Raw genomic sequence first — 16,295 nt, forward strand, 5'->3', positions numbered from 1 at the left:
GCTTGTGGGAAGGTCACGATCTGCCCCAATGCACTTGAACTCTTCTGAATACACATCCCTTTGTGCACTTGAGATTATGATCTGCTCTGCTTTTGTTAGTTCTGATTCAGAGATACCTTTCTTGCAGAAGTGCCAGCCGGCACAACTTCCTTTATCTGACTTACTGGCAAAGCCTTGGGAGATGTGGAGAAGGCGAGAGATTGACTTTGTCAGGGATCTCCAGGTTGAGAAACGCTGGAAGCGTTCAGAACTCAGGTGACTGTCTGGGATCTGGGTAGCAAAGGTGGTTACATTTGGGCGAACCTCTTTGTCAGATTCTGGTTCGACTAGATAGAAGAGGGCTTGGTCTTGGAATACTGATTCTTCCTTATCACCAAGGAAGGCTGGTCCAGTGAGCCATGTGGTGCTAGCTAGAAGAGCTGCAGGTACTGACCTTGACCCATGGTCAGCTGGGTTGTGTTCTGTCGGGACGTATCTCCATTGGTCTGGTTTGGTTGATTGTCTGATTCGCTGCACCCGGTTACCAACATACACATAAAATCTTCGGGTCTCATTGTGTATGTAACCTAAAACAACTTTGCTGTCTGTGTAGAAAGAGATTGTGTCAAATTTCATGTCCATTTCTTGCACAATGAACTCTGCGATTTCCACTGCCAACACAGCAGCACACAGCTCTAGACGGGGTACAGTCAACTCAGGAGGAGCTAGTTTGGCTTTTCCTAGAATGAAGCCCACTTCTTTGTGGCCGTCTGCATCAACAGCCTTCAGATAAGCCACAGCTGCGATCGCTTTAACGGACGCATCCGAGAAGACGCAGAGCTCTGTTCTCTGTGAGTTTGAGATGGAAAAAGATGAGTAGCTACGTCGAACGTGGACTTTTTTTAGCTCATGTAATGAATCCTGCCACCGTTTCCAGTTGACATACTTGTCGTCTGGTAGGGGTCTGTCCCACTCTGAATCTTGGGTGGACAGTTCTCTCAGCAACAGTCTTCCTTGGATGGTTACTGGAGCCAGGAACCCTATAGGGTGGAACAGACTGTTCACAGTTGAAAGAACGCCTCTGCGTGTGAAGGGCTTTTGGCCCTCTGGTATGTGGAAAGTAAATGTGTCTGACACAATGTCCCAACTTACACCGAGGCTACGCTGCACTGGCACCTCATCCACGGCGAGATCCAGGTCTTTGATGTCTTTGGCCCTATCCTCTGCGGGAAAGGACTCTGTGACTTTGGCTTTGTTGGAGGCAATTTTGTGAAGTCTGAGGTTGGAATGAGACAGCACTTCCTGTGCTCTTTTCAGAACATCTACAGCCTCCTCCTCGGTCGGAAATGACTTAAGGGCATCATCCACATAGAATTTTCGCTCTATGAAGCCTTGCACGTCACTTCCATACCGTTTCTCTCCTTCTCTTGCAGCCCTTCTAAGGCCGAAAATGGCCACTGCAGGGGACGGACTGTTTCCGAAAACATGGACTCTCATTCGGTAGTCTGTTACTTCTTTGCTGAGATCATTGTCACGGTACCACAAAAACCTTAAATAATCTCTGCTTTTCTCTTCGACCAAAAGCAGTAAAACATCTGCTGGATGTCTGCGGTCACTGCAACTGGCTCTTTTCTGAATCTGATGAGTACACCCAGGAGGCTATTATTCAAGTCTGGGCCAGAGAGTAACACATCATTCAAAGATACACCATCAAACTGTGCGCTTGAATCAAACACCACACGAACCTGGCCTGGTTTCTGAGGGTGGTATACGCCAAAGGAAGGGAGGTACCAGCATTCCTTGCCATCTTCTAGTGGGGGTGCCAGTTCAGCATGGTTGTTGTCAATGGTTTTCTGCATGAACTCAATGAAGTGAGCCTTCAGCTCAGGTTTCCTCTCCAGATTACGACGGAGTGACATCAGGCGTTTGTAGGCATACTCCCTGTTGTTCGGAAGTCTTCTCCGTGGATGGCGGAATGGCAGTGGAGCGACCCAGCTGTTGTCATTGTCTTTGACAAACTCCTTTTCCATCATATGCAGGAAGATGGTGTCCTCAATTGATGGGGCGAGTTGGTTGTCGTTTTCAGTGCGTTGGAAGATGGTTTCACCGAAGATCTCTCTAGTAGTTGTTGCTGGGGTGCTCTGTCTTGAGGGCAATTGGTAAGGATCTTTCAGGCCGAAGGTGTCTTTCACTCTAATGTGGCTCTCACATGGTTTTAAGAAAGTGGTGCGTCCACTCTCTAAGATGCATGTTTTCATAGAGGTGATGGTGGAAGGGGCATGAGCACTGCCTAGGCAGACATCACCTACTATGACCCATCCTAAGTCAAGCTTCTGGGCATACGGTGCATCATCTGGGCCGTTGAGCTGTTCACGGACCTTATGAGCCCGCAGTATATCTCTGCCAAGTAGTAAAAGGATTTCTGACCTTTTGTCCAGGGGCGGTATCTTGTCTGCTATGGCCTTTAAATGGCTGTGATGGTAAGCCGCTTCTGGTGTGGGTATTTCTGCACGATTGTTTGGGATTTCATCACATTCGATCAGAGTAGGTAGTGAGAAGGACATTTTGTGATCTACTGACTCTGCAATAAACCCATGAGCTCTCCGGCCATATGTCTCCAATGTCCCTGCACATGTCTTTAATGTGTATGGAGACGATTCTCCCTTGATATTGAAAATGTTGAAGAACTCTGGTTTGGCCAGAGACTTGTTGCTCTGGTCATCCAAGATCGCATACATCCTGCAGGTCTCTTTGGGATGTCCAGCTGGATAGACGTTTACAAGACATATCTTGGAACAGGATTTTCCACTAAACTTGACACCACACACCTGGGTACACTTGGTAGCAACTTCTGAGTCAGATGCTTGATCTTCCTCCCCGCCGTGCTCTGACACGGATGAGGAAGTGGGAGAAGAAGAACGTGTTGCTGTTTGAATGGCTGGACCTGGATGGAGTGCTGTGAGATGTCTCTCACTCTTGCATTCATTGCATTGGATAGAAACATTACAGTTCTTTGCTTGATGTTTAGTAGAAGAGATACAGCGGAAACAAATGGAATGATCTCTGAGGATTTTTTTACGGTCATCTAGGACCATGTTCCTGAATGTTCGGCACCTTTTAAGGGGATGTGGTTTATTATGTAGGGGGCACTGCCTCCCTGGGCCTTCTGCTTCTGTCTCTTTCCAAGAAGGTGAGTGTGTGGCTGACACATTTGTGTCATGGACTGAGACTGATGTCCGCATGAATGGGTTAGTTACTGGTCTGTCTTTCTTTTGTGTGGCAGAGCTGAAAGTCAAGTTGAAGCTCGGGTCATTTCTGGCTTTAGCTTCTTTCACGATGAAATTCAAAAAGAAGGAGAAGGGTGGGAAACTGACGTAATTTTCTTGTTTGTATTTAGAGCCTATTGACCTCCACTTCTCTTGCAGATGAAATGGCAGTTTCTCAACGATTGGGCCTACACCTCTGGCTGTGTCAAGGTAAGATAAGCCAGGAAAGCTTTCATTTTGCTTTGCCAGCTCCAACTCCAGCAGCAGGTCTCCTAGTTCACGGAGCTTTAGACTGCCTTTGCTTGATATTATAGGGAAACTTTCTATCTTGGAGAAAAGTGCTCTTTCAATGGCCTCCGGAGATCCATACATCTCTTCTAGTCTCTCCCAGACTATGTTGAGACCATCTGATGGACTTCTGACGTTAACAGACTTAATTCGCTGTGCATGCTTGTTGGACTCTTTTCCCAGCCATTTTATAAGCAAGTCCAATTCTTCAGCTGCAGATAGATCAAGACCAGCTATGGTGTTGAGGAATGTCGATTTCCAGGCCAGGTAGTGTTCCGGGAGGTCATCAAACTTGGTGAGACCTGAAGACACGAGCTGGCTTTTAGCAAGGTATTTTGCAAGGTCTGATGCGGCATTGAAGTCACTTGAAACATTTGTACGACTGTATCGTGACCGGCTGTCAGTGGGTAGAGGGGCATTCAACTCCATGGTGCCATGCTGCACTGACGTGGTGATGTTGGCCAAAGGGGCTGCTGAGCGATTGTAATTTGAAACAGAGTTATCTTGACGAGGCTTTGCTGCTGAGTGACTATGATGAGCACTGTAGTTTTCCTGACGAGGCTGTGCTGCTGAGTGACTATGATGAGCACTGTAGTTTTCCTGATGAAGCTGTGCTGCTGAGTGACTATGATGAGCACTGTAGTCTTCCTGACGAAGCTGTGCTGCTGAGTGACTATGATGAGCACTGTAGTCTTCCTGACGAAGCTGTGCTGCTGAGTGACTATGATGAGCACTGTAGTTTTCCTGACGAGGTTCTTTCGGTCTTACTGTCCTCTCCTTTTCTGTCTGCATGTTGTTGTTCACATCAGAATTGTGTAGCACATATTCACTTGTTCTTTCTCTTGAAGTTTGTTGAAGAGGCATAAACTCTATCTCTTCGAATTCCTCTGCACCTTGTAGCTCCAGAACTGCCTCCTCCAGTACTTGAGCCTCTGCTAAGGCAACTTCAGCTTCCTTTTCTTGTTCCAACGCATGTAGAGTTGCATCAAGGCGGGCCCTTTCTACTTTAATGTCAATTTCTCTCTGTGAATAAGCCACTCTAGTTTGGGCTGCTTTTGCTTTGGCTCGAGCTCTTGCCACTGCAATGCTCGCACTTGAAATCGATGATCGTGAGGATTTTACTGATGATCTGGCAGATTTGACTGATCCAGTTTCTATATCGTCTTGCTTATTGTCCTCCATGGCGTCCTTTAATTCTCTTTTATTATGTGTGTAGATTGTCAGTGTACCTGATTGCTGTCATTTGGCAAACTTCTTGACTGTGAGACGTGGCAATCAGAATCCAGCTGTCTTCATTCCTCAAAACATGGCCATCTTTTTACTGTACTGTCATCACCAAGCATGCTTGAGCTCAGCTATACAGCCAGATAAACTCTCATCCACATAAGAACAGCCAGAGACGAGTTGAATCCAATTCTGATAGTCATTCTAGAGTCATTCTTATTAGAATACAATGAATGACCTAATACAAAGCCTTTATGATCACAGGATTCAACAATGTACTGTAAGTATGCATAAGCATTTTAACACTAATTTCCCCAACAGGGTTCTCTTCGTAAGTATATATTTTATACATCACAAAACAAGAATAGCAAAATAAACCATTACTAGAATGGGGAAATATCAAGGTAGGTATGTATTAGAACTAGAGGAGTATGAACAGAGTAAACAATCACTCAATGCACATTTAAATTGCAGATATACAAATATGAAATAATATCATGTTACAAGGTTAACATTGATCACAACATATATACTACTTACAGATGATGCCTTTTTTGAGGGCAAAACATGAAGGATGGAGCTGGATTGTAAACACATGTAAACATCACACAGTAATCTCAACTTCCTGTGTAGCTTGTCTGAAAGTCCTTCAACTATGTTTCCCCAAAAATAAGGTTCCTACCTACAAAGGTTCCTATGAACAACATTTCAAACCACCACTAGGTGTCACTGTTTTCATTCCACTACATGCATTGTAGAAATACTAGTTACAGGTAAAAGTCCGGAATTCAAAATTTACTCGAGTAAAAGTACAAATGTATTGGTATCAAAATGTACTTAAAGTACCAAAAGTTAAAGTGATAAAATGTTTGAAAATAGCATATCTACAAGCTCACAACGCATCGCGATGCGACGCATTGTGAGCTTGTAGATCGGCTATTTTCAAATAGCCTATGTATAAAATAGGGCTGAAGTGGTTAATGTATGTTTTATAATATATTAATTTATATCTGAAAAGTAACTAGTAACTAACATGTTCAAATAATTGTAGTGGAGTAAAAGTACAATATTTGCCTCTGAGATGTAGTGGAATAGAAGTAAAAGTACTGAAAATGGGAAATACTCCAGTAAAGTAAAACATACCTCAAAATTGTATTTAAGTGCAGTACTTGAGTAAATGTACTTAGTTACTTTACACCACAGGTTACAAGTGATTGCTTATTTAACACCTTTCAAATGCCTATAGTGCTTGCCAACGTGTCATCACCACGGGGGGGCGTGGCATAGTAGCTGCAGACATACTGGTGGGGGTCAATGTTAAGTCAACCTGTTTATCCCCCACAAAGACGTCCGCCACTACCAAATGACACTTGTTGACAAACCCTTCAGGATTTCTGGCACGCACTATTGGCACAAGTTAGAATCCGATTCCCCTCCCTGGCTCTCTCTCCATTTCCAATACTGCTACAGCTTTTCAGTTGTGGTGGGAAAAAAAAATAATTTCAGTGAACGAACGATTTTGTTCACGTTGACGGTTTGAACGATTCGTTCAAATGATTCGTTCACATTCTCGTTCAGTAGCGCTATTTCCTAGTGTTCAAAATGTACTCGAGTAAAAGTACAAAAGTATTGGCATCAAAATATACTTAAAGTACCAAAAGTATAAGTACTAACATATTTGAAAATAGCCGATCTACACGCTCACAACGCGTCGCGACCAGTGGTGGACGCAGGATCTCTTTATGAGTAAGGCCTGGCAAGTACGTGGTAGCCCCCCCCCCCCCCCCCCCCCGCACTGAGAGGGGGGGGGGCGGGGCGGGTTGCCACAGATAGACAGCTGGAGAGAGTTGAATAACCTCTTCAAATAACCAGAAATGAATATATTATATTACATTAATTGTAGGCAACATACATATTTATGGTTTAGCTTAGACACAGCAGTTGGTAGATGAACGACTTTTTCAAAGATGGACTTTTATTTCGTACTTTCTTATACCACAAGCGGTCAGATATAATGTACATGAGATAAAATCTGGGAAAAAAACACTTGATAGCTACTCAAAAACAAAGCTGGCAATAGGCAACAAAAAATGGCTATACAAGGCGGAGTCGTCTGGGCTTTGAGTTGAAGAGCCTGATAATGTGATCATAATCTGATTTGCCTATTAGGTCTCTTTCAAATGTCAAAAGTGTCAAATTATTTAGACGTTCAGTTAACATAGACGCTCTCAAGCCTTTATTTTACCAAGCAGGACTGATGCTGAAGCCTCAAGCAGCTCGTCCTGAATGCGGTGGCTTGTCATCGTAGCATTTCTTGGCATTTTTGGGTCATATCGTTGGTCATAATGCATCGTGTGGTTCAATATGGTTAAGAAACACGGGTTGAGCGACTCCGCAGTTTCGTCGTGTCCTCTCAGTGGAATTCCCATCTTTGCGCAAACCATAACTACGTCCAAACTCAGTTTAACTTGTTCCCTGTGTCGATCAAAAAATGTGTCATCTCCATGCATTTGGTTCAGTACAGTTCCACGGCTCTTTGGCCCATGACTGGCCTTAAAGGCCTCCAGCTTCTGTAATGCAATGCCATGCGGGTTGCTCCGATCATGTTTTATGCAGGCATTTCCCAGATTTTCCAATTGTTGTACCCATCTCTTGTAAATTTAGAGTCCACATGCACCTTCGGGAAATGTCGACATGGTTTACAAAAAACAGAGTATCCTTTCTTGCTATATTCAAGCCATGGGTATTGTTGATACCATTTGCTGCTGTATGCGCGTAATTTCCCATTTATTTCAGTAGCTGGGAAATTTGTTAGCTGTGGTTGAGTTGCTGGTTCTTCCATAGCTGATAAATCATCCAAGTATTGGTATCAAAATGTTATAGTATAATAATTTATACCTGCAAAGTAACTGGTAGCTAAAGTTTTCAAATAATTGTAGTGGAGTAAAAGTACAATATTTGCCTCTGAGACAGCGGCGGACTGGCCATTTGGCGTACCGGGCAAATGCCCGGTGGGCCGCTGGGCCAATTTTTTATTTTATTTTTTTAAATATATTTTCGCTTCCGTTTTAGGATTATTACGGTCATTTCCGGGTTGCGCGGCCCAATTATTAGTTACGTTAATGTTTGGGCTGGGATGCTTTCCAGCAGGGGCCTCAGTGCGGCTGCAGAGTTCATGCGCAGGGCTGGGCTGAAGAAGTGAAACGCCCCCCCCCCCCCCCCCTCCCCCTCCCCCCGTTGACAAAACGGCCCGGGGGGTGGTGGGCCGGTTCGGACCAAAATGCCAGGGCTGAATTTGTCCCAGTCCGGCCCTGCTCTGAGATGTAGTGGAGTAGAAGTAAAAGTACAATATTTGCCTCCGAGATGTAGTGGAGTAGAAGTAAAAGTATAGACAATTGGAAATACTCCAGTAAAGTAAAAGTACCACAATAAGTACAGTACTTGAGTACGTACTTAGTTACTTTACATCACTGTCTAAACCTAATCTAGGATCATTTAAATTGATACAGTTATAGAGTTGATTTCAAAAAGCCTACTTTTCCTTCACATAATTTTGCAGTAATTTAAACTTTAATATAAACAGTTAAACAATGAATTATTATTAGTAGGATGATAACCACAAACTATTTAATGTCTGGTATTTTCTACTTCTTAGTCAGTACCTCTGCTCATTGTCCTTGATGTTAAAGATATGGGAGGAAATCGTCTTCAAGGGAATGAAAAGGCGTCTATTCCGAATGTTGCCTTAATTAAGGTGGCTCCAGACCAAACAGACTACTTAAGACTACAGTACTTCAGACTGCAACAGACTGGTATTCGGTTGGCATTTAAGTCTGTCAGCCGACTGGCCATTCATGTGCTAATTAGTGTGGTTGCCCTAACAGGGCAACCAGACTATTGTTATAGATAAACTGAAAAACGCTTTATTTCAAACTCTCCTCCCACAAAATGACCGGCTTGACCGGGAATCGTGCGCTTGTATTTTGCTAAGAGATTGGTTAAATAGTTTAATTGATATTGATTTATTAGTGCATTAAATTTCCCCATCCACATTAATGGGAAAATGAAAAAACTCCCATTCAAGTATTTATTTCTCAGAAACCGTAAGGGCTAGAGTTTCAAGACTTGGAGGGGTGGTTCATGATTTAGTCCAAAATTATTATAAAAATAATTAAACCAATCGGCCTCATGGTGGCGCTATAACAGCCCCCTTTACGTTTTGGCCTATAACTCTTGAACCGTAGGTCGTAGAATAAAAATCATTTTTTTCCTAGATTCCTTGGGTCATGACGCAACTCCCCATATAGGCCCATTTGCATCAGGATAGATTTTCCGCCATTTTGAATTTTCTTCAAAACACACTTTTAGCTCCTCCTCCCACATATTTTCTCCAAATTTCACAAAAATCGGTACACATGATCTCTGGACCCATGCGATAATCTGGAGCCATACCGTTCGTCCGTAAATGGCTTCCAAAGTTAGAGGGAGGGGCCCGTTTTACAAAAAAGCCCACAAATCACGAACAAAAAGTCCAGTCAATCCCAAATTTGAATCACATGTCAAGTGTGGTTTACTCAACAAATCCCCAAAAGCATTTCCACTTTGATCCATAGGGGGCGCCACAAATGCTCAAAATGTAACCGTTTGATGCAAAAACCTTATGTTGGGGGGATCAACCCTCTCAAAATGAAACGCAAGTGATCTCAGGAGTGACGTGACAATGTAATTGGTGCAGCCTCCGAAGGTATTCCTCCCGGCGTATTCCTCAAGAGAGACCCGGCGGCAGCGACCCGCGACCCGCGTCGGCGCAACCACACTTTGCAATTGCCCTGAATTGCGAAAATTCTAGTTCATTTATAACTTTCAGACCAATCTGGGAAATAAAAAGGAAAAACAGCGCCCTCTGCTGTATTTGACTATTAGCTTGCCAGCATTGCCAGGTCTGCTTATTATAAGCGACTTTGGGCTTGTTTTCCTGCAAAGTCACTTGTATATAGGGATGTTCCCAGCGTTTTTTCTTCACTGACGTGCAGTGGTGTAAAGTAACAATACATTTACTCAAGTACTGTACTTAAGTACAATTTTGAGGTACTTTTACTTTACTGGAGTATTTCCAATTGTCTATACTTTTACTCCACAACAATTATTTGAAATGTTTAGTTACTAGTTACTTGAGATATAAATCATTATGAAACATACATTAACCACTTTAGCCCTATTTTATACCTATAAGCTATTTGAAAATAGCAGATCTACAAGCTCACAACGTGTTGCGATGCACGCGTTCTGAGCTTGTAGATCTGCTATTTTCAAACATTTTAGTACTTTTACTTTTGGTACTTTAAGTACATTTTTATACCAATACTTTAGTACTTTTACTCAAGTAAATGTTGAATTATTTTACTCAAGTAAATAGATTCACAGAATGTATTTTACCCACAAGTTATTTTCATTCAAATGAAATGTGATTGAACTTGCACTAATAATGACTTTAGTTGATTTTTCACTCTTTAAAATATAGTATTTCTTAATTATTAATAATTACAGCTTGTAGATTGGCTATTTTCACAATTTTAAATTGTTTTTAAATAATAATAAAAAAGGAACATACAAGATTTCCACCCGACAGCCATAATATATAGCCAATATATGGTTCTGTATCAGTATATGAGTCCGTTTTTGCAGATTTCATTCTAATTGGCTACTATGCCTGCATATGAATTTCATGGGCCTGGGTAAGTCACCCTGGCTTGGCGGAGATATGCCCTGTTGCGCACACTCCGCACAGCAGCAGCAGGTGAAAGCAACTCACTTAAACGAGGGTTGTGTTGCGCACCAAAGCCCAGAGGAAAAACTGTGAAATCAGTTGCTGGGCGCAGCTGGGGCACCACGGCCACTGTGGCCGTGAAGGGCACACGGCGAATGAGAGGGGCAAAGACGGCCATGGCCATCGTGGCCACCGTGAAATTCCTGCCCTGATTGCATTGATACTTTTACTCAAGTAAAACATTTGAGTACTTTTTCCACCACTGCTGACGTGTACACAACATTTTTGAAAACGGTTATTCGAATAATAAAAATTAAATACATTAATTAATTTATTGAAATTAGCACCCAGAAAATAGCCAAAACTGAGCACATTTCGATCTATAAGGCCAAATCTAATTTGAAAAAAATATATTAAGAGTATATGAAAGCCAATTAAAATGTTTATACTATTGGAATCTTACACACCTGCTCCCAATAAATGACATCACCACAGCGCAAAAGTAGGTCAAATCAATCAATCTCTCTCTCTGGGAGTGACAACGAGAAACAGTGAATGTAGGTTTTCATAGACATGGTCGCTTGTTTCTCTCACATAATCTGGCAACACCGACAGCCTTTTGTTGTCACTTCGTCTCTGCTACATCCAGTCGGGCCCCGGTCGGCCAAAGGACTGAACATGTTCGGTCGGCTCTGGGTCGGCCGAAAAGGTCCCGACGGACCACCCGACGGACCCCTAACCGACTGGACGACTATATACAGGGCCGTTTTTAACCACAGGCAATGTAGGCAAATGCCTATGTCCTGTCGGAGGGGGGGGGGCAAAAATGAACCCATGAAAAAAAAAAAAAAAAACATTTTTTTTTTTTTTTAAAGACAATACTGAAAGACAAACTACAGTACAGAATTAACCGAATTAACCAAATTAATGTAACAAAAACACCCAAAGAAGTAATAAACCCGGTATAAAACCGAATATGTGCGCGCACATGCAGGGGGTGGGGGGGGTCCGAAAATTGGCCTTTGCCTAGGGCCCATTCTGACATTAACACGGCCCTGACTATATACGACGCTTCCCGACGCCAAGTCGGCCCAAAGTCGGTCTGGTCTGGAGCCAGCTTTAATGTGTAAATGGCATTCTGGTAACACATGATCTGTGTTATGATCCTCCTTTATCTGACAACGGCAGTATTCTGGAAAACGAAATCTAAGAACTCTGCTTCCCCTTTCCACTCTGCCAAATCCACCAGTACAGTACAGTACAGTACAACATCACTACTGTAGGTGTCACCGAGGTAAAGCAGTTCCTCCAGAACCAGAGCACAGCGAGACACCCAGGGGTGCTGCCAGCAAACTGACAGCCCCGCCAAACCCCCCACTCACAATAACATAGACACCAGAGCAATAGTGTTGATTTTGTCAACTAAAACTATGACGAAAAATGTTCGTCGACTACCTTTTTTCACTGACGAAAACTGAACAAAAACTAAATAAAAACTAAGCTATGATGACTAAAACTAAGACCAAATATATTGACAATTTCGTCAACAAATAAAAACTAGACTAAAATGTTAGTGAGGGACTAGTGGAGGAGAGATCCTAAAAGACAAGTCATTTTATGCTTGGCTGCGCTTTGAAAATAGCAGATCTACAAGCTCACAAAGCGTTGCGTCGTGAGCTTGTAGATCTGCTATTCTCAGAGCGCAACCAAGTGTAAAATCAGCCATTACGACGCCATCAAGGCACCGCCAAAATACATTTTAGTCGACTAAATCAACTGTAGATTTAGTCGACTATTAATCTTATGATATTTAGTCGACTAAATCAACAGTAGATTTAGTCGACTATTAATCTTATGATATTTAGTCGACTAAAACTAGACCAACAGTAAAACATTTCAGATGACTAAAATATGACTGAAACTAAATGGAATTGCATTCAAAAGACTATGACTAAAACTGAATAAAAATGTGCTGTCCAAAATCAACACTACATAGCAACTGTCCCACTGCACTGTAAAAAGAACAACATGAGTGCGTGTGCCTGTCAACAGTGACAGACTATTATCTAGAATGGTGACATGATATGACACAGCTATGAGAGAAATTGCAGGTGATAGTGACCTCAGGCTGACCTGATGAAGACCCTGTCTCAATAAAGTGATCCTTTACCTTGAAGACAGTGTGGAGGCTCTACCTCTTTAAACCCATTGAGACCTGGGGCCCATTCTACAAATGTCTTCTAAATCCCAACAGTTTGATGAAAAAACGTAAGTTTCTATATCAGTGGTGCTCAAACTTTTTCATGTCAAGGACCCCCAAAATGATGTATTTGGCCGCGGACCCCCATCTCAAAATATTTTGTTCCAGGGACCCCCCAGAAGCAAAGATTTGAGTTAAAAATGTTCGCTTTAAAATAATATATATTCAAAGATTTGCACACATTTTCACGATTTTTCGCCGCACTACGAGCTTGTAGATCTGCTATTTTTGAATAGCCAAAGTTTAAAATAATGCTTTTTAGCTCAAATCAAAAAGTTACACAGATGTGATCAGGTCTTAAAGGGTTAACCACTGTCTGACTTGCTCATGCACTTTCAAGCAAAATGATCAGACCTGATCTCTCAGAACATTATGTGTAATGTCTAACTTATCAGACAGTTAGACATTCTCTGGGGGTAAAACAAAATAGGTTGTGTTTCTTAAAAGCATGACCCTCCACCCTAACCCGGCTCCGCCCCCCTTATTCTTTGAGCTCTGTTGAAAGCTGAAAGCTTGTCCCTTTGGCATTCCTTGCATAATGCTCAGATAACGTTATCTGCATCTTGAGCCCATTTGCCATTCCTGGAACACATACAGTCAGTGGTGTAAAGTAACTAAGTACATTTACTCAAGTACTGTACTTGAGTACAATTTTGAGCTTGTTTTTTATTTTAGTGGGGTATTTCCAATGTTCAATACTTTTACTTCTACTCCACTACATCTCAGAGACAAATAGTGTACTTTTACTGCACTACAGTGATTTGAAACCTTTAGTTACTAGTTACTTTGCAGATATAAATGATTATATTGTAAAACATACATTAACCACTGTAGCCCTATTTTACACATAGGCTATTTGAAAATAGCCAATCTACAAGCGCACTGTGAGCTTGCTATTTTCAAACATTTTAGTACTTTTCCTTTTGGTACTTTAAGTATATTTTGATATCAATACTTTTGTACTTTTACTCAAGTAACATTTTGAACACAGGCCTTTTACTTGTAACAGAGTATTTTTATATTGTGGTATTGCTACTTTCACTTAAGTAAACTATCTGAGTACTTTTTCCACCACTGCATACAGTAAACACTTAGCCTCGCGTGGCCAGACAATATCACACGACACACTGCGTGGATATTAGTCTGGTCCCTATCAACGATAGATTTTTTTCCAAGGGGCGGTTACAAAAAGATCCAAACGGACTCTATTGGTTAGACCTAAACCAATCAGAGCAGTGCTTCCTTGTTCACGAACCAATCAGAGCAGTGCTTCCTTGTACGTCATTGCTCCAAATAAGGTGATAAGCCCGCCCACATTTGGATACTGGGCCCTGGTTGGTTCCGCACAACTGCGGAGGGAGAGAAATGGAATCTCTATGGAGGGGGGCCAGACCTAATCTGCCGAGGGCTAAAGTGCGATGCAATTTTGCAAAGGCAGATTCGTCTGGAACCAGGCTAGTAAACACTGGTATGCTCCTCTAGCTGCAGTGTTGATTGTGACAGCAACATTTTTATTTAATTTTAGTCATAGTCTTTTGAATAAAATTCTGTTTAGTTTTAGTCATATTTTAGTCATCTGAAATGTTTCAGTTTTTGTCTAGTTTTTGTCGACTAAATATCCTAAGATTATAGTCGACTAAATCTACAGTTGATTTAGTCGACTAAAATGTATTTTGGCGGTGCCTTGATGGCGTCGCAATGGCTGATTTAACACTTGGTTGCATGCTGAGAATGCTGAGAATGCATGCTGAGAATGCTGAGAATGCATGCTGAGAATGCATGCTGCATTTTCAGAGCACCACACCCGAGCGCAACCAAACATAAAATGACTTGTCTTTTAGTTCTATTGGAGATCTTCTCCACTGATCCCATTCCCTCACTAACATTTTAGTGAAAAAAAGGTAGTGGACGAACATTTTTTCGTCACAGTTTTAGTCGACGAAATCGACACTGAGCTGCTAGTGATTAATTAACATTGAATTTTCATTGTCCTGGGCATCAGAGACGAGTGTTACTTGCCTGGGGCTGACAGTCAGAGGTGGATGGAGGGGCTTGACGGCCCTGGGGATGGGTTGGGCTGACTTTGATGTTGTGTGTCACCCGATACATACTGCTTATGTCTCCTGCTCCGTCTAGTTGTTCTTCTCCTTCTTCTTCTTCTTCGGAGGTCTTTTGGGTCTTCTCACAGGCTGATCCTTCCTCCGCATCGCCGAGTCGTCGTCTTTTACACCCTGCCTCTGGCTTGGCAGGTTCACCGCTCCTCTGCCTTTTCTCTGCAGGAGTCCTGCTCTCCATTTCGCCATCAAAGTCTCTCCCGACTCTTGGCGTGGCGTCCTCGCTAGTCGCGCCCCTTTCTGTTCCGGACACTTCTCCTGCATCACTCTTTCTTTCCCGGGCCGTCTCCCGACTTTCACAACTCTGTCTTCTCCCCGTCGACATGGCAGGCACCCTAATTGCCTGATTTTCCTTCAGTACCTGGCCTAGTCTTGACCCACTCTGGACGTGGTTCTTTGACTTTTTCAATCCTTTCCCTCGTTCTTCTGTGCTTTGTTTCAGAGTCTCTGTGTCTCCTCTACGTTCCACAGAGGTGTTCTGAGTGGGACACTTCTTCTTCTCACCAGGTTTATGGACACAGGAATCTTTCTCAGGCACTGCCTCCCTTTCCCCTGGAATGGGCTGTGGACACTGTGGGGTGCAATCCTTCACACCTGGACACTGTGAGGTGCAATCCTTCACACCTGGACACTGTGGGGTGCGATCCTTCACGTCTGGACGTTCTTTGTCAGCATCTCCTTCAGACTTCTTTGTCATTTTGGGACTCGTGTCCCTCCCAAAGACATTATCAATCTCCTTCAGAGTTTCTGTAGGGACTGAGAAACAACATGAGGTAATACAGACAACTGACAAAAAAAGCAAAAACTTTTTGCCTCGGTCTGTCTGTCTGTCTGACCTGTCTGACCTGTCTGTCTGCGCGGAGAAATTCTCACAAACTAATTATTTTGTCCTCAGTGGGTTGACCAATCGATCTGAAATCACACATGCATTCAGGGAGTGAGGAAGCCGTTTCTTCTTCACTTTTTCCCAAATTTAAGGTGTTTATTAACATTTTCCCCACAGGCTATGGGGTCTGTGGTTTCGGTCATGTTCCCGATAGAGGTAGCGAGCGGGGGGCCTGGCCTATATATATACACTTCCCAACTATTTATAATTCTTGCCAGTTCTTTCCATCTAATTAAAAGTCAGAATGAGTTGTACTGCGCATGCTGTTACGAATTACACTGATATATTGTAAGTCATTGCATTTTAATTGAACGTGTAATGAAAGCAGGTGTGGCAGTTCACCCTGCCACTGACACCACATCATAACCACACAATACACCATACACACAATAGCCAGGTAGCATGCTAGGATAGTTTGGTGTGTGCACATACTGAACTCCAGTTAACAGCTTTTAGTATGTTTCCTGTATTATTGTTCTTTTCACTTATGACTTAAATGATTTCACACAAC

This window comes from Gymnoscopelus braueri, assembly GCF_963280865.1.
Source record: "Gymnoscopelus braueri genome assembly, chromosome: 21".
Classification (NCBI taxonomy): Eukaryota; Metazoa; Chordata; class Actinopteri; order Myctophiformes; family Myctophidae; genus Gymnoscopelus; species Gymnoscopelus braueri.